The sequence below is a fragment of the Erythrolamprus reginae genome, chromosome 9 (assembly GCF_031021105.1).
Source record: "Erythrolamprus reginae isolate rEryReg1 chromosome 9, rEryReg1.hap1, whole genome shotgun sequence".
Lineage (NCBI taxonomy): Eukaryota > Metazoa > Chordata > Lepidosauria > Squamata > Dipsadidae > Erythrolamprus > Erythrolamprus reginae.
Window position 1 is genome coordinate 16,272,588 of NC_091958.1, and position 25,969 is coordinate 16,298,556.

Sequence of the window (25,969 nt, forward strand, 5' to 3'; positions counted from 1 at the left end):
ATTTTATTTTATTTTATTTTATTTTATTTTATTTTATTTTATTTTATTTTATTTTATTTTATTTTATTTTATTTTATTATTTTATTTTATTATTTATTTTAATTTAATTTAATTTAATTTAATTTTATTTTATTATTTTGTTTTATTTTATATCAGATTTACTGAATTTTTCAGAGTATAAGATGCACCTTTTTCCTCCCTAAAAGAGGCTGATAATTTGGATGCGTCTTATACTCTGAATGTAGGTTTTTTTTTCTTCCCCAGCCCTAACTAACTGCTAATGATCTTTCCAGCTCTTATCTTGCAGGCTCTTTCATTGTTTCTCTCTGTGAAGAATGTTTTCCAAGCCCTAAGTCTTTGCAAGTTTTTTTTTTCATTGCTTTACTTGCTCCGAATGTTTCTTTCCAGCCCTAACCAGCTCTTACTGGCTTGCAAGCTCTTTCATTGTTACTCTCTGCTACCTGCCGCAGAAGGAAGTGAACTGGCAGCGAGGTAAGTTAGAACCCATCTCTGATGCAATGAACAATTGAAATGCATACAATTTATATTATAAACCACCCCAGAAGTCTTTTTTTAAAAGCCAGTGTCAACATCTGATCAATTCATTCAGCCGAAGCAGGCAGTGTCCTCTTCAAATGAAACATTGGAAAAAACTGAAGGCCAAGTGAAAAAGAAAAAAAAGAAAAGAAAACATTATGAGCTTCAAGAGGCCAAATTCATCTCTGAGATCATTTATTGTAGTCCATGGACTTATACCAAAGAAGCGGTTGGCCGTTTGCAGACTTAACGTACTGCCGTTTTATCCTGCCAAAATCATAAGAACTTCCCTGGCTGCCAGTGTACATTATTCAACTTTCATTAATTCAAGTAAGAACCATCCAATGGGTTTAATTTAGATTCTTGATGGAACTGACTGCCGACCATCTGTTTCCCATCCTCGAGCACCAACAGGCCGACATTTTAGACGAACATTTTGTTCAAAACAGAAACCTGGAAAATGCTAACGCTTGGATAACTCCGGAAATCTCGGTGGCTCTTTTAAGGGAGGGAAGGAGAGGAGGAGTTGACGTAGCTTAGCTTCCTTGTTCGAGTTCTGTTCCAAGGCTGATTCTTGAATTACATATTCCTCCCATGTTAGAAATGATTAAAGGGTTTTGCTTGACAAACTGTCCCATATGGCTTCCTTTGGAGAATGTAAAGGTCATTGCTTCTGTTAATACAATGATTGCAAATAGCTCTCTGCCATATGACTCTGTTCCACCTAACTCAGATTGGCAGTTTTTATTTTGACAATATGCATTTTTCCCCTCCAGGGTGGGTAGATTGAGGTAGGTGTGAATTGCAAAGGAATGCTCAAATCCCTTTTGCTAACCCAATATCCGTTTTTAATTATTTTTTTTAATTTATTCATTTGTCCAATACACAATACATATGGAAGAGAATAGACATGAAGTAATATATATAAAGATAATATGCAAAAATAGAGGAGAAGATATATGAAAGGAAGAAAATATATATCATATATGAGATAAAGGAAAGACAATTGGACAGGAGATGAAAGGCACACTAGTGCACTTATGCACGCCCCTTACTGACCTCTTAGGAACCTGGAGAGGTCAATCGTGGATAGTCTAAGGGAGAAATGTTGGGGGTTAGGGATTGACACTATTGAGTCAGGTAATGAGTTCCACACTTCAACAACTCGATTGTTAAAGTCATATTTTTTGCAGTGAAGTTTGGAGCGGTTAATATTAAGTTTGAATCTGTTGCGTGCTCTTGTGTTGTTGCGGTTGAAGCTGAAGTAGTCATTGACCGGTAGGACGTTGCAGCATATGATCTTGTGGGCAATACTTAAATCATGTTTTAGGCATCGTAGTTCTAAGCTTTCTAGACCCAGGATTGTTAGTCTATTTTCGTAGGGTATTCTGTTTCGAGTGGAGGAGTGAAGGGCTCTTCTGGTGAAATATCTTTGGACGTTTTCAAGGGTGTTGATGTCCGAGATGTGGTATGGGTTCCAGACAGATGAGCTGTATTCAAGGATGGGTCTGGCAAAAGTTTTGTAGGCTCTTGTGAGTAGTGTGAGATTGCCGGAGCAGAAGCTACGTAGGATCAGGTTAAAAACTCTAGAAGCCTTTTTGGCGATATTGTTGCAGTGGGCTTTAGCACTTAGGTCATTTGATATTAGTATTCCAAGGTCTTTTACTGAGTGTGGGTTGGCTGTGAGAATGCAATTTTGTACCTGAACTGGGTTATCTGTTGTAAGTCAATGGATCTGTTCATTGATTTAAATTACATATTGACCAAGGCTATATCATAAAGTATAAAACATCTTGCTGCAATTCAAATACTCTTCTCGTCGGAGAGGGGGAAAAACAAAAACAAAATTAAAAAATGCTGCAATATGCAAAGGAAATATGCAAAAACATCATCAGATTGTTTAGTGCTAAAATAAAAAGGCCTTTCAAATGACCAAATGTGCAAAATTCAACTAAAATAGCAATTCTGAAGTACCTGCTTGTCTCAGAAATTGAGCACTTATATTGTGTATTTTGTGTATGAGTGTGCTGCTTGGTCTTGTTCAATAATGGTACTTATTTAGCCATAACTCTAGTAATTTGTCCAAACTTCCTAGAGGCTCACAAAATATAAATAGTACAAAATATCATTGATAAAGAATGTTAAAACTTCCCTTGTAACGTAGTATTAAGAAATCATTAGAGGAAAAAAAATCTGTGGCATACAGAGCTTGATAGCATCATCTCAATCAACCAATACTACTTGAAAGATAGAATAATAATAATAACAACAACAACAACAGCAACAATAACAAAAAATGCAATAAAGTCCAGGATTGAAAAATCATCTGATGACCCAAAATGCAGACTTTGCAAGGAAGCTGATGAAACAATTGATCATATCTGCAAGAAAATCTCACAGACAGACTACAAACAGAGGCACAACTACATGGCCCAGATGCTTCATTGGAACCTGTGCCACAAATACCATCTACCAGTGGTAAAGAACTGTTGGGATCATAAACCTGAGAAAGTAGTTGAAAACAAACATGCCAAAATATTTTGGGACTTTCAAATTCAAACTGACAAGGTTTTGGAACACAATACACCAGACCTCACAATTGTGGAAAAGAAAGAAAGTGTGGATCATTGATGTCGCCATACCAGGTGACAGTCGAATTGATGAAAAACAACAAGAAAAACTTAGCCGATATCAGTATCTTAAAATCAAACTACGATGACCCTGGCATAAACCAATACAGGTGGTCCCAGTAGTAATCGGCACACTGGGTGCTGTGCCAAAAGACCTCAGACAGCATTTGAAAACAATAAACATCAAGAAAATAATGATCTGTCAATTGCAAAAGGCCACCATATTTGGATGTGCACGCATCATACAAAAATACATCACACAGTCCTAGATTCTTGGGAAGTGTTCGTTTTGTGATATCGTAATACAGATTCCAGCATATCAATCTCATTTGCTGTGTATTACTGATTTTGTGTATTACAGAAGAAGAAGAAGAAGAAGAAGAAGAAGAAGAAGAAGAAGAAGAAGAAGAAGAAGAGGAGGAGGAGGAGGAGGAGGAGGAGGAGGAGGAGGAGGAGGAGGAGGAGGAGGAGGAGGAGGAAGAGGAGGACGAGGACGAGGAGGACGAGGAGGAAGAGGAGGAGGAGGAGAAGTTCTGGCCGAACCCTCATATGTGCAGATCATGATAGAACAAAAGAACAAGGGGACACAATCTGAAGTTAATTGGGGGAAAGATCAAAAGCAACGTGAGAAAATATTATTTTACTGAAAGAGTAGCAGATCCTTGGAACAAACTTCCAGCAGACGTGGTTGGTAAATCCACAGTAACTGAATTTAAACATGCCTGGGATAAACATATATACATCCTAAGATAAAACACAGGAAATAGTATAAGGGCAGACTAGATGGACCATGAGGTCTTTTCCTGCCGTCAGTCTTCTATGTTTCTATGTTTCTATTAACATGGAATGGGATGGGTTTAAATTGTGTATTATTACCTGTGAATTTTTAATATTGTATGCCCACTGGAGCAACTATGTGTGAGTCGAGCAGCCATATAAATATGTTTAATAAATAAATAATAAATGCAAACTCACGGAAAGGCATCCCAGGGGCCAATCAGCTGGTTCATCTAGTCAACAGCACAACCATTCCACTGAACATAATCACCTAAATGTTTCTCCTGAATATTCTTTCAATATGCATATGTTTTCATATTACTTAGAAGCTATACAATTGCCTTTGTGATTGTCTAAATCACTTTCTCACCTTCACCCTGTGCCTCAAAGGACATTCCCCTAGGAAGCTCATTAAGCAATGTTAATTATGGCAATCAGCCCTATCCAGCCTGACCCAATTAAAGCTAATTAGCCGATCCCTTTATTTCCCAACTCTTTTCTCTAGTGAGACTTGGCTTTCCCATTTTCAAGATTTCTTTCAAAACTTAGTTGCAGAGTTGCTTAAAAATGTTTTCCTTATTGGGGGAGGGGAAGGGAAGGAAAGGAAAGGAAAACACTATCATAAATAAATCACAGTGCCACGCAAAATATACCAATGTTCGCAGTTCATTTTTTCAAATCATGATCTAGATCAATGATGGTGAATACCCTTCTCAAAAGACCAAAGCCTGCTGGTAAAAGATCCTGGCTGACATCTCTGCTCCCCTTGGAATAGACCACCAGGGTCTCCTCTCTGAGTCTTGGGGCATGTGTGCCTGTTGCTCTTTGCTTTTGTTGTTGCTGGTCTCCATGCGTGCATGTGTACCCGAAATGAGATGAGGTGGCCAACTCATATCCACATGCTGGAAACAGGAAGAACAGCTTCCTGGAGTGTGCATATATAATGGGCAGCTGACCTTCCGGTTTACGGCTTACCTGTACTCATGAAAACTAGCTGATTGTCGCGCCAGAACCCAGGAGAGCAATGCGCAACAGTTCCGTGTGCCAGGACCGATGGCTCTGCATGCCACTTCCAGCATGTGTGCCATAGGTTCACCATCATGATCTATACCAGTGATGGTAAACCTATGGCATGGGTGCTGGCATGCGAGCTGTTGCCCTAGCTCAGCTCCAATATGCATGTATGTGCTGGCCAGGTGATTTTTGGTTCACACAGAGGCTCTGGGAGGGCGTTTTTGGCTTCCAGACAGCCTCCAAGGGGATGGGGGAGGGCATTTTTACCGTCCCTTGGTTCCAGGGAAGCCTTTGGAGTCTGGGGAGGGTGAAATAGGATCCTACTGGGCCCATCAAAAGTTGGGAAACAGTTTCTGGCCTCCAGAGAGTCTCCAGGGGTGGGGGAAGTTGTTTTTGCCTTCCCCATGCATTGAATTATGGGTGTGGGCACTCATACATGCGCGATAGTGCATGTGCATGCTTTTTCGGCACCCAAGGAAAAAAAGGTTCACCATCACTCATCTTTACTGTCAAATTTGCCTGGATAAAATAAGAGTACATTACCATTTTGCTATAATAACATCCTAACTATAATTTGATTCTTGCTTGAAAGGTTACCAATATTTATACATTAACCTGCCTCAAAAGACAAGTAGCACCAACAGGAGATCCTCAAGCTATTTCCTCAGACTCAGGGGGAAAACTCTCCTTTATTTCTCTTCTATACTTGCATGTAGTTGCACACGTGGTCTTTGAGACTTCAGAAATTAGATGTGCCATACATTCCTTGGCTGTTTCTCAGAAGTATTTTCCCCAACTGTAAATACAAAGCAATTAAAATTATTCTACAGCTGCAACAATTAAGGGAATCCAGTTATTTCTCATAATTGTCTTTCCCCCATCCTTGACGTTTAAATAAATTTAATTTCTATACCCGGCAGCCAAGTTCTTCTTCAATTATTTGTTCTGTCATTTTTTTTCAATAAAAACAATATTTTGGAGTCACGGTGGGGAAAACAATACCTTATTTTTTTCCAGTTTGGTTGACTGCTTAATTGTTGGTTCTCAAAGGATGTGTGTATGTAGGTTGGGCTATTGTTTCAGCAAAGGTTGTTTACTCGCTTTGCAGTTGCAATCCATACATTAAGTACAGGGGTTAAATGCTTCCAGTTTGTGGGTACCTGTTGCCAGCCCCAAAGGGAGCACGAGGCTCTGACAACCTGCCTGGATGCCGCCATTTTGGTGCTTTTACCCTTTGCACATGAGCAAAGCGTTCCACCCTTCCTCTCTTTAACAACATCTTTCTTGTGGCTGTTTTTTGCTTGAGTGCTACAAAGTGACCTTTCACTATATTATTAGGCAAGTGAAGGGCTGCAATTTTTTTTTACTACCACACTGTATGCGTGGTTTATTTTGTGGGTGTAGCTTGCTAGCCATGTGACCAAGTGGGAGTGGTTTGATGATCATGTGACCAGGGGTGTTTAAAAAGTCATGTGACTGGCTTAAAGATGGCCAACTTGAGTCACTAACGTCAAGGATTTGGGTTAGGGTGCCTGGCCTCCCCTCGCCTCAAAGAAAGACAATTTCCCTATCTATTTACTATTACTGAACATCCAAAATATACTGTTTAACTATGTATATATTGAAAAGTCGGAGACTGCGGTAGAACGTAAGTGACTTTATTGAGAGGAGAAAAACATGCTGTGGTTTTGGCAGGCACAAACAGGAACAGTTACATACATTTAACTCACATTAAATACTCCCGGCTGGCTGAGGTAACAACCAATCCACAGCGAAACCTTCTTCCCGCTGAAACTTGTAACTAGCCTAATACACAGCCAATTAGGGCCCTCGGTTATAATTCACCAATCAGGGCAACACTAGGCAGCACAGCCGGCCGTTGCCAAGCAAACACTACACTCCTCCCCTCTTTCGTTGGAGCAGACGTAATCGTTCAAGTAGGCGGGCCTTCAACAGAGTCTTCCGGAATGACGTGGCCTGGCGGCTTCCTTGGCTTCTTCCGACGCCTGCTCCAGGGGTGGCATGGAACGGTTTTCCCCAGGCCCCAAAGCCATCCCTGGTGGTAAGTTAGGCCGTACATTATCTACTATATAAACTGTATATAGTTTATACTATACTGCTCAAAAAAATAAAGGGAATACTCAAATAACGTATCCTTGATCTGAATGAATGAAATATCCTAATTGAATACTTTGTTCTGTACAAAGCTGGATGTGCACAACAGCATGTGAAATTGATTGTCAATCAGTGTTGCTTCCTAAGTGGACAGTTTGATTTCACAGAAGTTTGATTTACTTGGAGTTATATTGTGTTGTTTAAGTCAGTGATTTTCAACCTTTTTTGAGCCGCGGCACATTTTTTACATTTTAAAATCCTGGGGCACACCAGCAACCAAAATGACACAAAATGATACCCTAAGACACTTTCCTCTCTTTTCCCATCCCTGTCTCCTCCCCACCCTTGTGTGTGTGTGTGTGTGTGTGTATACACAATCTTGAATCATTTCCAAAAACAGGTGAGGGCTGGGTTTTTTCCTCTCTTATTCTTTGGGTGCTTTTTATCATATCAAGAGTCACTTCTCTCTCTCTTTTGTTTCTCTCTCTTTCCTCTCATTCTGTCTCAATCATTTTCTCATTTCTCTTTTTTTCCTCCCCTTTTTGCGCATTTATCTCTCTCTCTCTCTCTTGCTTTCTTTCTCTCTGACACTTGCTTTCTCTCTCTTTCTCTCTCTCTCACTCTCAGCAAAGTTTTTTCCTCCCCTTTTTGCCCATTTATCTCTCTCTCTCTTGCTTTCTTTCTCTCTTTCTCTCTCTCTTGCTTTCTTTCTCTCTTTCTCTCTCTCTTGCTTTCTTTCTCTCTGACACTTGCTTTCTCTCTCTTTCTCTCTTGCTTTCTTTCTCTCTCTCTTTCTCTCTCTCTCTTTCTCTCTCTCTCTCTCTCAGCAAAAAGTTGCGACACTGGAACCTGAGCTTCCTTTTTCGCGGCACACCTGACCATGTCTCGCGGCACACTAGTGTGCCACGGCACACTGGTTGAAAAACACTGCTTTAAGTGTTCCCTTTATTTTTTTTGAGCAGTGTATAAAACAAAGGCTAACTAAGAGATGATCATGACGCCTAAATCACAGTCCCGACATAAGGCTTCAGGAGTTTACTTTTCTGGTTGCCAAGTATCACTGAGTTAGGAATTTCTGTTCTGACATGTGTTGGGTCTTAATCAATGTGAGCAGAACTGAGGAATAAATCCCCTTTCAGTTTCTTTTGCTGCAGAAACAAACAGCCAACAGAGACAGGAAGAAACCAGCCAAGCTTAGAGAAGCAGGCAATAAGGCCTGTACTTTTCAATATATCATTTTCAATGGGCTTTTTTAAAAAAAAGCTTTTGCTTGTAAGCAGAAACAAACAAACCCCAGCGCATAATGGACATGGATTTTTATGGACTAAAACCACACACATAAAATCTTGAAACATAGTTAAGAGTTTTATCTTGCATAAATACTTCCATCAAATATTTCTGCTTTTCTTTTCTTTTTTTTTAAAATAGTTACCATTCTGTGACACCAGGACAACCTTTGAATGGCATGCAATCTCCAAATCTCTTTATGTAATCTTCACAATACATAGAAAATAGCATAGAAAATAAGAACTGGTGGAAAATGAAGAAAGCCTACTGCATAAGCTTTCCCTTGGGCTTAATTTACAAGCTATAAATTAATTAAATAAATAAATAATTCATATCCTTTAAAAAGATAACCCAGAAATCCTTGGCCTATCACTTGTAAGATGCCATTTAGCATTGTGAATACATGGAGAATGATACAGTAAGATTAGGAATGCGACTTCTATAAGAAAATGTTTTTTGAGACTGTTGAAAAATGAAGACAAGGTTTGCACTTTGAAAATGACACAATTATAGGAAAGTCTCAGATACAGAGTTCTATTGAAATATATGACTGTCTCTCTCTGTGAGATATAATCAGTCAGAAAAGAATCTGAAGTATACCCTACACAACTAGACTTACTGAAGTATACCCTACACAACTAGACTTACAATCCTAGGTTTAGAAAGCTTAGAACTACGTCGCCTTAAACATGACCTAAGCACAGCCCATAAAATCATCTGCTACAACATCTTTCCTGTCAATGACTACTTTGGCTTCAACCACAGCAACACACGTGCTTACAACAAACATAAAGTAAACCGCTCTAAAACTCAACTGCAGGAAATACGACTTTGGTATCCAAGTAGTTGATGCATGGAACTCACTATTAGTGATGGGTGAACCCAATCGTGTTCGGGTTCGGCAAGTTTGGATGAACTTTACGCAAAATTCGGCTGAACCTGAACCGGACCCGAATGGGGAATCCCACCAAGAGATTTCAGGGGCTGAGCTTTGATGTCACGTATACCGGCAGGTTGCTAAGGATGCCAAGGTGATCACTTCCTGGATTCCATGGAATCCAGGAAGTGATCACCTTGGCATCCTTAGCAACCTTCCGGTGATGTCAAAGCTCCGAATGCCGAACGCGACCCCAACTTTGCCCGAAGTTTCAAAAAAATTCAGGTTCGTGTTCGGCATACTGAACACTGCAAAATTCGGTACGGACCCGAATTGTGCGGGTTCGGTTCTCCCATCACTACTCACTATCTGACTCTGTAGTATGATCACCTAACCCGCAAAACTTTACCTTTAGACTATCCACTGTTGACCTCTCCTGATTCCTAAGAGGTCACTAAGGGGTGTGCATAAGTGCACCAGCGTGCCTTCCATCCCCGGTCCTAATGTTCCTCTCTTACTAGTATCATGTATATAAACACTATTAAATCTTTGTATACCTCCAATATGTAATTGGCAAAACAAATAAAATAAATAAATAAAATTCAGTGGTGAAATCTACTTGCCTTCTCTACTGATTCGGAAGCATGCACTTTCACCATCTGCGCATGCACAGATAGGTTTGCACATGCACAAATAGGTTTGTGCATGCGCAGAGGGTTAGAAAAAATAAAATGATGACATCTGGGTAGGTAAGTGGGTGGAGCCTCGCGCTGCCACCACTACTGTTTCTCAGAACTACCGGCAGCTGCCACTAGCAATACCCCCAGACCGGGCCAAACCGGAAGTATTTCATTCCTGCCCACGTTGGAGTCAGAAGACCAAAAGAGAAGTGAAGTGAACAATAGAGAAGGTGATGAAAAACATTTAAAATCGGTCTACATAAGAAGAATACTGCCAAGTCTTTTAAAGAAAGAAATGTGATGAAACAGCAGTTCACCACCAAACTTCTAATGTTTCTTCTACTTAGTAGAAATTCAGAAAGCTCAAACTGCCCAAGGAGCTGCTAATACAGTCCTACAGAGGAATTATTGAGTCTGTCATCTGAGCTTCTGTAACTGTCATGTTTGGTTCTGCAACCCAACAAGACCGACACAGACTTCAGAGGATAATTAGAACTGCAGAAAAAAGAATTGCTACCAACCTGCCTTCCATTGAGGACCTGTATACTGCACGAGTCAAAAAGAGGGCTGTGAAAATATTTACTGACCCCTCGCATCCTGGACATCAATAGTTTCAACTCCTACCCTCAAAACGGCACTTTAGAGCACTGCACACCAGAACAACTAGACACAAGAACAGTTTTTCCCTGAATACCATCACTCTGCTACACAAATAATGCCCTCAACGCTGTAAAACTATTTACCATTTATTAATCTTCTCATCGTTCCCATTACCCACCTCCTTATGACTATATGACTGTAATATTGTTGGTAGTATCCTTACGATTTATATTGACTGATTCCTAATATAATTGGATTGCTTATTTCTGTCCAGATTATCATTTAGCGTTGTACCTTATGATTCTTAATGAACATATCTTTTCTTGAATGTATACTGAGAGCATATGCACCAAGACAAGTTCCTTGTGTGTCCAATCACACTTGGCCAATAAAAAATTCTATACTATTCTATTCTATTCTATTCTATTTAGTCTAGTCTAGTCTAATCTAGTCTAGTCTAGTCTAGTCTATAGTCTAGTCTAATCTAGTCTATAGTCTAGTCTAGTCTAGTCTATAGTCCAGTCCACTCCAGTCCAAGTACAGTTGAGAGGTACAGAAATCCAGTGCACAGAAAGTTGAATTCCAAAATCTATTTCAGGGATCTACCTCATCATGAACCACCTTTCTACTTACTAGCTAAATAATTTGAATAATATGTATTTCCAGCTATGAAAATGATGTTCCCTTTTGTTCTTTGCCCTCACTGGTAGCTAATCTGGAATGCCAAAGTTGAATTTGCTTTCTTGTCAGTGATCATCAGAAAACTGAAACGGCTTCTTCATTTACAAAAGAATAAATTTGGGACAATAACTGCATAAATAATGCACATCTTTTTAAATAACAAAAGTGTATCTACTTTTTTTTTTTAACTTGGCTTAAGTAACTTTAATTTTTCTCTCCAAAAATGTCTGTTCAAAAAACGAACATTGTAAAAACTTTAAACTAGATTCCCCCTAAAGTTTTTTTAAAATAAATTATATATAATTTTGAAATGAAACATCCTCTTCAGAAGATCTTATTTCATTTCAGAAAATGGTGATATATCAATCAGCAAAAAAGCATATGAAAAGAATATATACTGTAGTTGAATGGGATTGGATCCAATCATATTAAGATTCAAGGTAATAATGAAAAGCAGGCAATTTTTATACCCTTACAACAAATGCTATCATTATTGTAGAGCCCAGATTCACATATGTTTTTAAATGTCTTTTATGTTGGCCAGTAAGACATTACATTCAGCAATAGCGAACTTAGAATGACTTTGCTGGTAGAAATGGAAACAGAATGGAGATATCAGGAAATAAGAACTATAATACCAGCAAGATACAGTATTTTTCGGAGTATAAGATGCACATTTTTCCTCCCTAAAAGAGGCTGAAAATTCAGGTGCATCTTATACTCTGAATGTAGCTTTTTCCCCCCCCCGAAGGTTTTCCCCCCCAGCCCTAACTAGGTGATAAAGATCTTCCCAGCTCTTATCTGGCAGGTTCTTTCATTGTCACTCTCTGCTAAGCATATTTTCCAAGTCCTGTCTTTGCAGGGGTTTTTTTTCCCATTGCTCTAACTTGCTCCAAATGTTTCTTTCCAGCCCTAACCAGGTGCTAACAATGTTCCCAGCTCTTACCGGCTTACAAGCTCTTTCATTGTTACTCTCTCCAAACAAGGTTTTTTTAAAAGCCCTAACCAGGGGATAAAATAATGTGCTGAAACTGACCAGACTAAGGGTGCTACCCAGAGGAATACATGGTAAGCAGATTCTTTTCCCTATTTTCTTCCCAAACAACTAAGGTTTGTTTTATACTCCGGTGCATCTTATTCTCCAAAAAAATATGGTAGGTTGTCAAGGAACCCTTGTGGTAGCTCTGGATATGATTAAGGCGGCCCAGGTCTTATGGAAAGAACCTATGATGTGCAGGGGTGAGTTCTGATTTTCTCCACTGCAGGTTCACTCAGGGAATGTGCTTCGTGTGTGATTTAATGCATGCACAGTGTTAAAACAAAGCTTAGGGGAGTGGCAGGCCTTGGTCGCTACCGGATATATCTATCATCCATCCATCCATCCATCCATCCATCCATCCATCCATCCATCATCTCTCTCTCCCTCTCTGTCTCTCTCTATCTGTGTCTCGTCTGTCTGTCTGTCTGTCTGTCTGTCTGTCTGTCTGTCTGTCTGTCTGTCTGTCTGTCTATCTATCTATCTATCTATCTATCTATCTATCTATCTATCTATCTATCTATCTATCTATCTATCTATCTATATCTTCAAGTTGCCAAGGTTGGGAAACACTGGCTTAGAGGAAGATGATGACCGTTCCAAATAGAAGGATTATGATGTTCTTTGTCCCAAAAGTATAGAATAGTTGGATATAATAACTACAACATGTTTCGAGGGTGCCAAACAAGGGCATAGCTGACCTAAGGCTTTTCATTTGGGAAACAAAATTAGAAGGATGCCTTGTCAGAAAATGTAACACTGTATAACTCTCTCTAGATTAAATTAATTACTTTTTAAAGAAAATGCTACATTGCCTGATCCTTCTGACAGCTCGAAAGGTTAAAAAGGCTAAATTGGAGGGCTGGAGGGCAATGGATGCAGTCTGATGTCAGTGCTTTGTGCCATTGATTCATTTTTACAGCTAGAATTTAGAGCTGTGTTAAAAGATCAAACATGACTGTGGACTGAAAAGAGGTGTGAGAAAAATCTGATATATTAAATTTCTCTGGTATCGATGTTCTCTATTCACACACACACAAAAACTGCTTTAGTCAAACATACTAATATAAGTATTTCAAGACATATTTCACTCTAAATAATATAAGTTGCCTCGAGAAGGGCGGCATAGAAATATAATTAATTAATTAACAACAACAATAACAATATATTATTTTATTATTATTGCTTATTAATTAATTAATTAATTAATTAATAAGCATTAATAATAAAATAATATATTGTTATTGTTATTGTTGTTGTTGTCATTATTGCTATTGCTATTGCTATTGATTTATTATTATTTATTAGATTTGTATGCCACCCCTCTCCGGAGACTCGGATATAACACATTTGCCTTTGTTTTCAGGTCTATGATGTACGAGGGTCACCCAGAAAGTAATACACCACATTTTTGTCTTCAACTATTATTTATTGAATACAATGACACTTACACACAAGATAGAATGCTGTTTCTTCTACACTTCCTATTTTTCCACATAATCTCCGTCCCATTCTATGGCCTTCCTCCAGTGAGATACAAGGGTGTGTATACCCTGTCGGTACCACTCCTTGTTCTGATCATGAAGCTATTTCTGCACAGTGCAAATCACCTCTTTGTCATCCTCAAAATGTCTTCGGTGAATGGCCAGCGACTAACCGTACTTCTGTCGACTGCGGATTCTCCATCAACTGTACACAAACATTTGTGAATGTTCCCAACAGTTTCTTTCTCCGCAGTGAGAAATTCAATGACGACACGCTGCTTTTAACATTTACAAACGCCATTTAATAACACTGCTGCAGCTACGCTATCTATCTGAAGAAACACAAAATTTACACACGCAATTCCTGACAATTCAAATAATGTATATCTAAAGTTTCGCATTCATACCGTTATGTATGCTGAGAAAAAAATATATGGTGCATTACTTTCTGGGCGACCCTCGTACAATGTACAGACTTTTAGATATGCAATGTAGTTTCACTGATCTACAGATTTCTGACGTTTTTGTTAAATTGTAAGTAAGACATCACACTGAGCATTCTGTCTCGCCTCATGGCCCATGAGAGATATTGAAAAAGTCCACTAACAAGGGAGGGAGGGAGGGAGGGAGGATGGAAGGAAGGAAGGAAGGAAGGAAGGAAAGACGGAAGGCAGTAATGAAGGAAAGAAGGAAGGAAGGAAGGAAGGAAAGAAAGAAGGAAGGAAAGAAGGAAGGAAAGAAGGAAGGAAGGAAGGAAAGAAGGAAGGAAGGAAAGAAGGAAGGAAGGAAGGAAAGAAGGAAGGAAGGAAGGAAGGAAGGAAAGAAGGAAGGAAAGAAGGAAGGAAGGAAGGAAGGAAGGAAGGAAGGAAGGAAGGAGAGAGAGGACTTGGGGGAGAGAGAAGACTACAAAAAAAATCACAAAATCAAGATTTTAATACAAACTGAGATTCCCTTCTCCCATTCTGGAAAATTCCTTTCACTTTGTCTTTTTCTAATTGACTCTAAGGTGCAATGTACCAACATGTAATTTTTACATTAGGATTATACAGTATTTATCTCGGTTTTCTCTTTACCTTATTATCTACTTTATATGTTTTATTTTGTCTAATACACCTCCTGTCTTACTTTACTTCTAATTCCCCCCCCATGACTTTACTGCAATCAAACAAGAATGTCAATGCATCTTTGCCAAGCCTGCCTGCTTAATTTTTCTTGTCTGCAAATATGATTAAACAAACAAGGAATATGCCCAAGTCTGCAGCCATACAACTTTCATATTATCTTTTAAGGTTAATGATGGACAAAAATATTAAATACAATCTTTAAAAGTCTGGCTGTTAATTCATCCCTAACAAATCACATGAAAAGCCAAAAACAGATTTTGGATATTAGGTAATTCTGTCTTGGCTTTTCTCTTCTGTGGATCATAGGCAATCCAGCTCTCTCTGAACAGGCAATGAATCTGTCTCATTGTCTATGGAGATTCTGAATTCATCCAGGTCATAGTGTTCTCAAAGGTGTGTTTTCAAAAGGCAACTGGACTGTTTTTTTCCTAAAAGAAACAGTCCTGTTGCCTTTCGAAAAAGCACCATTGAGACGAAGCTCTCAAAACAAACGACCTTACTCTTCCAGACTTCAAATACGACGATTAGACAATTTACATCTACGTCGCCTCCGAACTGATTTAACTGTTGTTCATAAGATCATACACCATAATGCCCTTCCTGTTAGTGACTATTTCACCTTCAACAACAACAACAACACAAGAGCACATAATAGATACAAACTAAATGTAAATCGCTCCAAACTTTACTGCAGAAAATATGACTTCAGGAACAGAGTGATCAATGCCCGGAACTCACTACCTGACTCTGTGGTTTCTTCACCTAACCCCAAAATCTTCAACCTTAAATTATCTACTGTTGACATCCCCCCTTTTCTAAGAGGTCTGTAAGGGGTGTGCATAAGCGCACTATTGTGCCTACCGTCCGTGTCCTTCTGTCCTATTATTCTTTTTTATCACCTCTTTATACTTTGTTATGTTAATACAAACTATAATTCTATACTTGTATGACAAATATATTTAAAATTAAAATTAAAATTAAAATTAAAATTAAAATTAAAATTAAAATTAAAATTAAATTAAAATTAAAATTAAAATTAAAATTAAAATTAAAATTAAAATTAAAATTAAAATTAAAATTAAAATTAAAATTAAAATTAAAATTAAAATTAAAATTAAAATTAAAATTAAAATTAAAATTAAAATTAAAATTAAAATTAAAATTAAAATTAAAATTAAAATTAAAATTAAAATTAAAATTAAAATTAAAATTAAAATTAAAATTAAAATTATAAAATAAAATAAAATAAAATAAAATAATAAAATAACATAACATAACATAACATAACATAACATAACATAACATAACATAACATAAAATAAAATAAAATAAAATAAAATAAATAATAAAATAATAAAATAAAATAAAATAAATAAAATAAAATAAAATAAAATAAAATAAAATAAAATAAAATAAAATAAAATAAAATAAAATAAAATAAAATAAAATAAAATAAAATAAAATAAAATAAAATAAAATAAAATAAAATAAAATAATTTTTTTTTTAAATAAAGTGGTAAAGTGCTACGTTCCGGTAGTGATTTTCAAGATGTGCGCACAGCTGCACGCTCTCAACTTCTGCAGGAGTACCCCCATGTGAGATTTCACTTGTGTGAAGATGCAATTTCAGCGAATTTTGCTGATTTTTTGCTTCTGAGCATGCACAAAAGCAAAAATATAAGCAAAAATCACCACAATCTCACTCACAAGAGCATCTTTACACACGATTTCGCTTGCTGCGCATGTGCAGAAGCGAAATCTCAGCTGACATGTGCTGGGGTGCCCACCAGGTGCGGGCACACACGCGACGGGCATGGAGGGCGCACCAGTAGCGTTGAAGATGGTAGGCCTTCACTGGATGGGTTCTAAATCCCATCATTACCGGTTTGTGCATGCTTTCTCTCACACACACATGTTCAACACTTCCGGGATGGGTGGGCAGAGCCTCCTGCTGCTACCAGTTCGTAGAACTGTACTGTACGGCTAGCAACCCACTGCTGAAACACACACTCATACCGAATATTATATTCTGTGTTCTTGATTATATTTGGTATTCAGAGACCACAATTATCATCTCAATTCATATGACAAATGACCCCAATCATTTTTCTTTAGATGAGGACAGACCACATTCCAAAATTTGAGCACATCAGCCTTTTCTCTAACCTTTAAAGTATTGATCTCTGTAATTTTCTGAAAGGTACACTTATTCCCTGTTATGGAAAATGCACGCTTCTAACCCAAGTCAAATGCCTATTTTAATGCATCTGAATAACTCTCATATAGTATGTATGTGAATGTTTTATTTCTCTATTACTCATGGCCACTCCGGCTTTCTGCATGTCAAAGCTGACTCCATTACATGCCTGATGAACATTATAAATTAAACTATCCATCATAGCATGGAAGTCCTCTATGTACTGTAGGTTTGGCACTGAAATATTCTACGTGGTCACACAGGTGTATCCCATCCTCAAAGCAAAGGATAGTGAAAACATATCATGGTGTGCTTCCATTGGTGGTTTCTTTATAATAATAGATGATTTGTCCATTTGTTGGCCTTTCTAACATTTGTGGCTCCCAAGAATGATGAATCTTTGAGAACCTTTTTTGAGCCGTGGCACATTTTTTTACATTTACAAAATCCTGGGGCACATCACCAACCAAAATGACACAAAATGACACCCTAAGACACTCTTCTCTCTTTTTCCATTCCTGTCTCCTCCCCACCCTCTCTCTGTGTATACATACTCTTGAACCATTTCCCAAAACAGGTGAGGGCTGGGGGGGGGGGTTCTCTTATTCTTTGGATGCTTTTATCATATGCTTTAAATCAAGAGTCACTTCTCTCTCTCTTTTGTTTCTCTCTCTTTCCTCTCATTCTCTGTCTCAGTAATTTTCTCATTTCTCTTTTTTTCTCCCCTTTTTTCTCTCATTTCTTTCTCTCTCTCCCTTCCTCTCCTCTCTCTCTCTCTTGCTTTCTTTCTCTCTTGCTTTCTTTTCTCTCTCTTTCGCTCTCTCTCTTGCTTGCTTTCTTTTCACTCTTTCTTTCTCTCTCTTTTCTTTCTCTTGCTTTCGCTCTCTCTCATACTCTCTTTCTCTCTCTCTTTCTTTCTCTCTCTCTTGCTTTCTTTCTCTCTCTTTCTCTCTCTCTTGCTTTCTCTCTCTCTCACTCTCTCTCTCTCAGCAAAAAGTTGTGAGACCGGAACCTGAGCTTCCTTCTTCGCGGCACACCTGACCATGTCTCGCGGCACACTAGTGTGCCACGGCACACTGGTTGAAAAACACTGCTCTAGGGCAGTGATTTTCAACCTTTTTTGAGCTGCGGCACATTTTTTACATATACGAAACACTGGGGCACATTGAGCGGGGGTGAGGGAGGGGCTAAAAAAAGTTTGGACAAAGAAAATCTCTCTCTCTTCCTCCCTTTTGCTCTATTTCTCTGTCCCTCTTTCTCTCCCTTCCTCTTCCTTCCTTTCTCTTTTTTGCTCTTTCTCTCTCCCTCCCTACCTCCCTCTATGTCTTTCTCTCTCTCCTTCCCTCCCTCTTTCTCTTTCTCTCTTGCTCTCTCTCTTGCTCTATCTCTTGCTTTCTTTTTCTTGTTCTTTCTCTCTCTCTTGCTTTCTCTCTCTCTCTCTTGTTCTTTCTCTCTCGCTCTTTCTCTCTTGCTTTCCCCCTCTCTCTCTTGCTTTCTTTCTCTCTTTCTTTCTCTCTCTCTTCCTTTCTTTCTCTCTCTGAGCTTTGCGGCACACCTGACCATGTCTCGCGGCACACCAGTGTGCCGCGGTACACTGGTTGAAAAACACTGCTCTAGGGTTGGTACAGAAAACGTGAAAGTCCTACTTGCTTGTTTGGCAAACAAATGTTTGGGAAGAAAGAACTCCTTCTCCCTTCTTTCTCCACCACCTCCTCCTCTCCCTAGGCCCAGTCCATTTAAAAATATTTTATGTAGAAGATGGAACTAGAGCAGTAGTGGGTTTTAAATCGCATCTCTACCAGTTCATTGCTACCGCTCTGGGCTGCTGCTACCAGTTTGCAGAACCAGGCAGAATCAAGAGCAACTGAAAAAGAGGCATTAAATCAGTGAAGGGCTGCAAAAAATGTTACTACCACACTGGGCTTGGCTTATTTTGTGGGTGTGGCTTGCTGGTCATGTGACCAGATGGGAGTGGTTTGATGATCATGTGACCAGGAAGGTGGCTGAAAGGTCATGTGACTGGCTTAAAGGTGGCCAACTTGACGTCACTCACGATTAGGGTTAGGGTGCCTGGCCTCTCCTCGCCTCAAAAAGATACAATTTCCCTATCTATTTACTATTACTGAACATCCAATATATACTATTTAATTCTATATATGTATATATGCCATATGTGTACATACATATAACAAACAGGAACACAAAAATATACATTATATATATGTTTTCGTAGATTTATACGGGTACAGGTATGACGGTCTTGGTATATTCGGGTTTCTTCCCATGTAGGATTTGGAAATTTATGGTGACGTTTCGACGAGGTCCCACTCATCATCTTCAAGCTGGTGTTTCTGTCCGTGTTCTAAGGCGAACACTGCGAGACCTGAGCTGCCTTCCTTCTATAAATACTGGTGGCTGGGTGTGGTTTGATGGCTCAGCAATTGCCTGCTGTGTAGAAACTTCCTGGTGAGTCAGTGGGGTAACATCTGGGGTCGTTGATGTAGCTGAAGTATGCTGATTAGTTAATGGTTGTTGATTAGGCGTGATATCCTGAGTAGTTGGAGCTTGCAGGCTACTTGATTGTTTTGCAATGTGTGTTCTGAGTCTAGTTTCAGTTTTTATGGCTGGGTTACGTTTGAGGGCTGGTTTCCAGATGTCTGGTAGGCGGGAGGTATCATCCCGCTTGTTCATATTTTGGGGATGTTTTTCTATCTCGATGGCTTCCATTATTATTCTTTTGCTGTAGTGTTCTGTTTTGGAAATTAATTTAGTACTGTCAAAATCAATTTCATGTCCTGTAGTTTTGAAGTGTTGGAAAAGGGAGGAGGTTTTTTCTTTTTTCCTTAATGAATTCTTATGTTCTGCAACACGTGCATTTACACATGCATTTAGAGTAAATCTATATTTACAGCAGCACGAAGCTTATAACTTCAGCCTGATGATGGTGAATGTGATTTCACCGAAACGTCGCATAGACATTCAAAATATTACACGGGGCAAAACCCGAACTCAGAACAATCTACATACATATACCCGTAAAAATCTACGAAAACAAATACACACAAACACACACACACACACACACACATATATATATATATATACAGTGATCCCTCGATTAGCACGGTCTCGATTAGTGCGAAACGCTACAACACGGTTTTTCACAAAATATTAATTAAAAAATACTCCACGGTTTTTTTGCTATATCACGGTTTTTCCCACCCGATGACGTCATACGTCATCACCAAGAGTCACTTCTCTGTCTCTTTCTCTTTCTTTCCTGTCACTATGCTTCAATCATTTTCTCATTTCTATTTTTTTCTCCCCTTTTTTCTATCATTTCTCTCTCTCTTTCTTCCTCTCTCACACTCTCTTCCTCCCTTCTCTCTCCCCCCTCCACTTGCCCACGAGAAGAAAAAAAGCAACCTCTGCCGGGCAGCTCCCCTTGTGCCCCCGCTTTGTGCCTGCCTCTTTTGGGGATTTTTTTTTCTTTTCTTTTTTGCGCTGGCGGCGGGAGCTGTTGGGGAGGGCTCTGCCGGGAAGGCCTCTCAGCTGCAGAGCCGAATGGGGGCGGAGGCAACAGCGGAGCCCGGCGCTGGGGCCATGCGAGGCTGTTCATCCAGGGGGGCGTGGACTGGCAAGTCGCCCTCCTTTCTCTCTCTTTCTCTCTCTTATACCACACCGGTAACAGGGAGAGAAAGAGAGAGAGAGCGGAGGGCACCTTGCCGGTCCACGCCCCCCTAGATGAGCGGCTCCGCATGGCCCCAGCGCCGCCCAGGCAAAGGGGAAACCCCAAGATCACTTGCCGCTTGCCGCTTGCCATATTGCAGCGAAGGAGGCGAAGCAAGGCTCCAAGCTGCAATACGGCAAGCGGCAAGCGGCAAGCGATCTTGGGGTTTCCCCTTTGCCTGGGCGGCGGGGAAGACCAAGGGAAGGTTCCTTCAGCCGCCCAACACCTGATCCGCTCCGCAGCGCGGCAGCAGCGAGGAGCCGAAGATGGGGTTTCCCCTTTGCCTTTACCCCATCTTCGGCTCCTCGCTGCTTCCGCGCTGCGGAGCATATCAGCTGTTGGGCGGCTGAAGGAACCTTCCCTTGGTCTTCCCCGCCGCCCACACGCAAACTCCACCATCTGCGCATGTGCGGCCATGAAAAAAATGGCGCGCATGCGTAGATGGTGTTTTTTACTTCCGCACCACTATAACGCGGAAATCGATTAGCGCGGGAGGTCTTGGAACGTAACCCCCGCGCTAATCGAGAGATCACTGTATATGTGTATATATATATATATATATATATATATATATATATATATATATATATATATGTCACATGTTTTTTTGCTGAATTTGAAAATTAAGGGAGACTAGGATAGATCTATTTCGGCCTTAGAGACCTGAGCTGCATTCCTTCTATAAATACTGGTGGCTGTGTGTGGTTTGATGGCTCAGCAATTGCCTGCTGTGTAGAAACTTCCTGGTGAGTCAGTGGGGTAACAATTGGGGTGGTTGATGTAGCTGAGGTATGCTGATTAGTTAATGGTTGTAGATTAGCCGTGATATCCTGATATACTCACATCACTACATTAGATGCTACTCAGACCCTGATTTTTTAAAACAAGGTTATTTTCCACCTGAAAATTGGATGCACTAAAGAAAGCTGCTTTAGATAGAGTTGGACCATTTAATACCGCATAATCTAATTATCAACAGCTCCTAAATATTTAGAAGGAAATTTTCTAAATGTATTGATGCTTTCTGGATTAGTGAGCCCTTGGTTCATTTACAATAATGCTTTCTATTGCATTCCAATCATTCAAAACTAAATAGATGAGGTATGGACGGTTCCGAATTTCTTAAATTCAGAGTACGTTCAAATTATGGTCTTTGTAATTATTGCTTTATTTAAAATTCCAGACTAAACACTTCTTTAAGTTAGTTCTAAAAGTAGTTTTTTATTTCTCCCAGGGTGATATCACTGGTAATAATTATAGAGCATTTATTATTTAATCTATAGACCTGCAACAACAACAAAAGTCAATAAATTCATGGTCAATATACAGCTCCCAATCAGAAACACACAACATTATTTCTTAAGAAGTGTTCTCTTTAAAAACATGCTTTTGTTCCTCATGTTAGGTCTTGGAGTCAGATAGTCCTATCATGAAGACGTCAAAAATGGCCCATTTTTAATATCAATTAAATGTTACATTTCCCTTTTAAAAATGTAGGGTAGCTAAAAAGAAAGGAAAACAATTGTAACTGCCTAATTGAGAGAGTATTATTTTTGGTTTCTCAAAAGGACCAGTGGCAAGAAAACAATTAGCTCTTTTGTCAAGTTAATTAAATTTTACTAAGTGTAGTAATCTCAGTAGGTTTAGTTCACCAGAGGAAATGCTAATTAAAAACACTGATTCATTTTAATAAGGATCCACAAGACTGGCAATGGACATAATTTTTTACATACAAATATAAAATATGTTTTAAAAAGGAACCCAGAGGATTATTATAAATTCTTAAAAGGTTGAGAATATTAAGATGCATTTTAGATATGAACAACCTTTGCCATCGATATCAATATTTTTGTAATCAAAATTATATTTGTGTGTGTGTGAGTACTAGACTGCATTTTTCTAGTGATTACTGATTACTTGAAATTAATTAGTGGATTGATTCAGTGTGGTATTATTTTGACGATACTCAAAATAACTAAAACATAATGAAAAGCCCGGCAGACCTCTCGTCCATAATTTTCTCTTATTGTGTATCAACATTAATTCAATTGCTAGTTGCTTACTAAATCTTAACTTGGAAATTAGTAGTGTAGTATTTTCTCTTTAGATTGATTTTGGCAGCGTTAATTATTTTATTGTTTTGTTTTTATTTGACTTTTTTATTTGAAAGCTTTCAGCTTTCTCCTCCTCTCCCAGCCATTTATATGGTGATGTTACAGGCGATAAAACGGAGCTGAATGGATTCTGTGGGAAGAACAAACTCATTGGAATTAAAATGTAACGTGGGTATTTTAATTGGAGTTAATCAACTACACAACAGCTTTCCCTCGAAAGTCATAGCGCCTCTATTATTTCAGAGCAGAACCAGCCAAGATAGAAAAGTAGTAGTTTTGCACTGTGCCTTGATTGAACGAGGGCTCTGATATTGCTGTTTCTCGTGTCATTTGGCTTCTGTCAATAAAATTCAGTCCAAAGCACTGACAGTCTGCAATCTCTCCTTGGCAGTTTGGAAGAGATGGAAGGGGGTTGGAATGATGAGCTTCGTTTAATTCAGAATTTGAAATATGGGGATGTTTTCAATCTATCCTGCCTTTTTTCCCCCCTGTGTGAGTCACCATTCTTATGAATACTGAAGACAAGTTGCTAAATTTGCTTCAAAAGATGTCACTTTGTCTCCAATTTTAAGCAACTCCCTTCCGCCTTTTGATTTCTCTGCCACTCAATGGTCCTATTTCGCAAAAGAAGTATTGGCTATTCAGTTACGGCTTGGCCTTCCTGTCTTTATCCATCACTAAAGCAATCTGAATTCGCTAGTGACATAGGTATGAAAAGACTCTCTACATGGGGCTACCTTTGAAAAGTGAAACTTCAGATTGTGCAGAATGCAGTTGCGAGAGCAATCATGGGCTTTCCTAAATATGCCCATGTCACACCAACACTCCACAGTCTGCATTGGTTGCCGATCAGTTTCTGGTCACAATTCAAAGTGTTGGTTATGACATATAAAGCCCTTCATGGCACCAGACCAGAATATCTCCCGGACCTCCTTCTGCCGCATGAATCCCAGCGACCAGTTAGGTCCCACAGAGTTGGCCTTCTCCGGGTCCCGTCAACTAAACAATGCCGTTTGGCGGGACCTAGGGGAAGAGCCTTCTCTGTGGCGGCCCCGACCCTTTGGAACCAACTCCCCCCAGATATCAGAGTTGCCCCCACCCTCCTAGCCTTTCGTAATCTCCTTAAAACCCACCTCTGTCATCAGGCATGGGGGAATTGACACTTTCCCTCCCCCTAGGCTTATAAAATTTATGCATGGTATGCTAGTATGTATGATTGGTTTCTAAATTGGGGTTTTTAAATTAACTTAAATATTAGATTTGTTTACATTGTGTTATTATTGCTGTGAGCCGCCCCGAGTCTGCGGAGAGGGGCGGCATACAAATCTGATAAATGAATGAATGAATGAATGAATGAATGAATGAATGAATGAATAAATAAATAAATAAATAAGACTTAAATAGAAAAGTCCTACTTGGTTGGAGAGATGCTTCCAATAAAAGACATAATGTCAGGGTTGCAAATGGCATCCAAAATTAAATCAGAGTCCAAAGCCAAGTATACCTCAAAGTTCCAATTTATTAGCAGGGCCATGTTGGTGTGTCTGTAAGAAACCCAAATCTGTAAGTCCTGTGGGTTTCTCCATCCAGTTTAAAGTTCATTCCCTTGGTCCCACACCCACAAGTTCATCACATGGCCCAGTCTGGTTCTGCCAACATATCCGGTCCTCCTATCAACTTCCAGGCAGGTACTGAACACAAGATGACCTTGAGAATCTAGAAGGGATGTGTCATGGCTACAACTCTACAACCCTCATGCAACAGCCCCTCCCAAATTCCAACAGCACTCATACATTCTAATATGTGCCAGGCCCAAACCTCCAAATCAACCAATGGCTTCGGCCTGACAGATAACTCATAAACACACGTGCATACCTGACACTGATTTTGAAGAGCTAAAGATACCATTTGCTATTAAATGTACTAATCTGGCAATTGGTTCAGAAATGAATGGATTTCACCTAATTGTTAAGAATCAGGTTAGCCTTATAAGGGAATCATTGCAAATCTTATTAAGGAATCATTACCCATTACTTGTTTTGCTTAGTAAAAACATTTGCAGAATTGGATCGCACATAATTAGTATTCCTCCTCTTCGTCTTCCTTGACAATTAAAAAAAAAAATCTAGACCACCACTTTGGAGAATAATGGTGGATTTTGACAGAACATTTTTTTACTACTGTCATGATTCCTTTATCTTTTTATAGAACAGAATAGAATAAACAGAACAGAGTTTAGGACAGAACAGAACAGAAAAGAACATAGAATAGAATGGAATGGAATAGAATACCTGTAGAATAGAATAGAATGGAATGGAATAGAATAGAATTCTTTATTGTCCAAGTGTGATTGGACACACAAAGAAGTATTATTATTATTATTATTATTATTATTATTATTATTATTATTATTATTATGTCAATACAACACAGCAAACAAGATCATTATGCTGGATTTCGTATTTCATCACCAGTCGGGAACTTCCCAAGCACCCAGGACTGTGTGACGTAGCGGCGAATTATGTGTTGTCGATCCCAGTAAAGTGGCCTTTTGCAATTGACAGATGGAGATTTTGTCAATTCTGATGATTTTCAAATGTGCGCTGAGATCCTTTGGCACTGCACCCAGCATGCCAAGTACCACTGGGATAACTTTCACTGGCTTATGCCAGAGTCGTTGCAGCTCGATTTTTAGATCTTTTATTTTTAGATTTTTAGATTTTTTAAAATTATTATTATTATTATTATTATTATTATTATTATTATTATTATTATTATTATTATTATTATTATTATTATTATCATTACTTCATACATTAGTGAAAAAAATTGCACAGATCCTTGTTTTTTCTGAAAAATTAATAAACTCTTCGTTGCTTGTATTTTTCTTCTTTAAAAATCGGTTATCTATTAAAACAGAGAGATTTATGTTCTCTATGGAGCTTTTGGGATGGTGAATAAGCAAACTTCCCTTCTTGATGAATCCAAAAGAAAGCAATTGGACTAATAACTAGAGGATATAAAATGGATTTTTAAAAATCAGCCCCAAGATAAGCTGTCCGTCATCAAATACATGCTGTTCTGTT

General features: G+C 38.9%; 1 long non-coding RNA gene across 2 annotated transcripts in view; it reads right to left on the bottom strand.

The window, feature by feature from the left end:
• Positions 1-5,646: 5,646 nt before the first annotated feature.
• The window catches only part of LOC139172524 (uncharacterized), a 535,209-nt gene continuing 514,886 nt past the window's right edge, over positions 5,647-25,969 (bottom strand). For both annotated transcript variants that reach the window (XR_011559883.1, XR_011559884.1), the window contains one exon: positions 5,647-5,754. This is a non-coding gene — a long non-coding RNA (uncharacterized lncRNA). The remainder of the gene's footprint in view (positions 5,755-25,969) is intronic.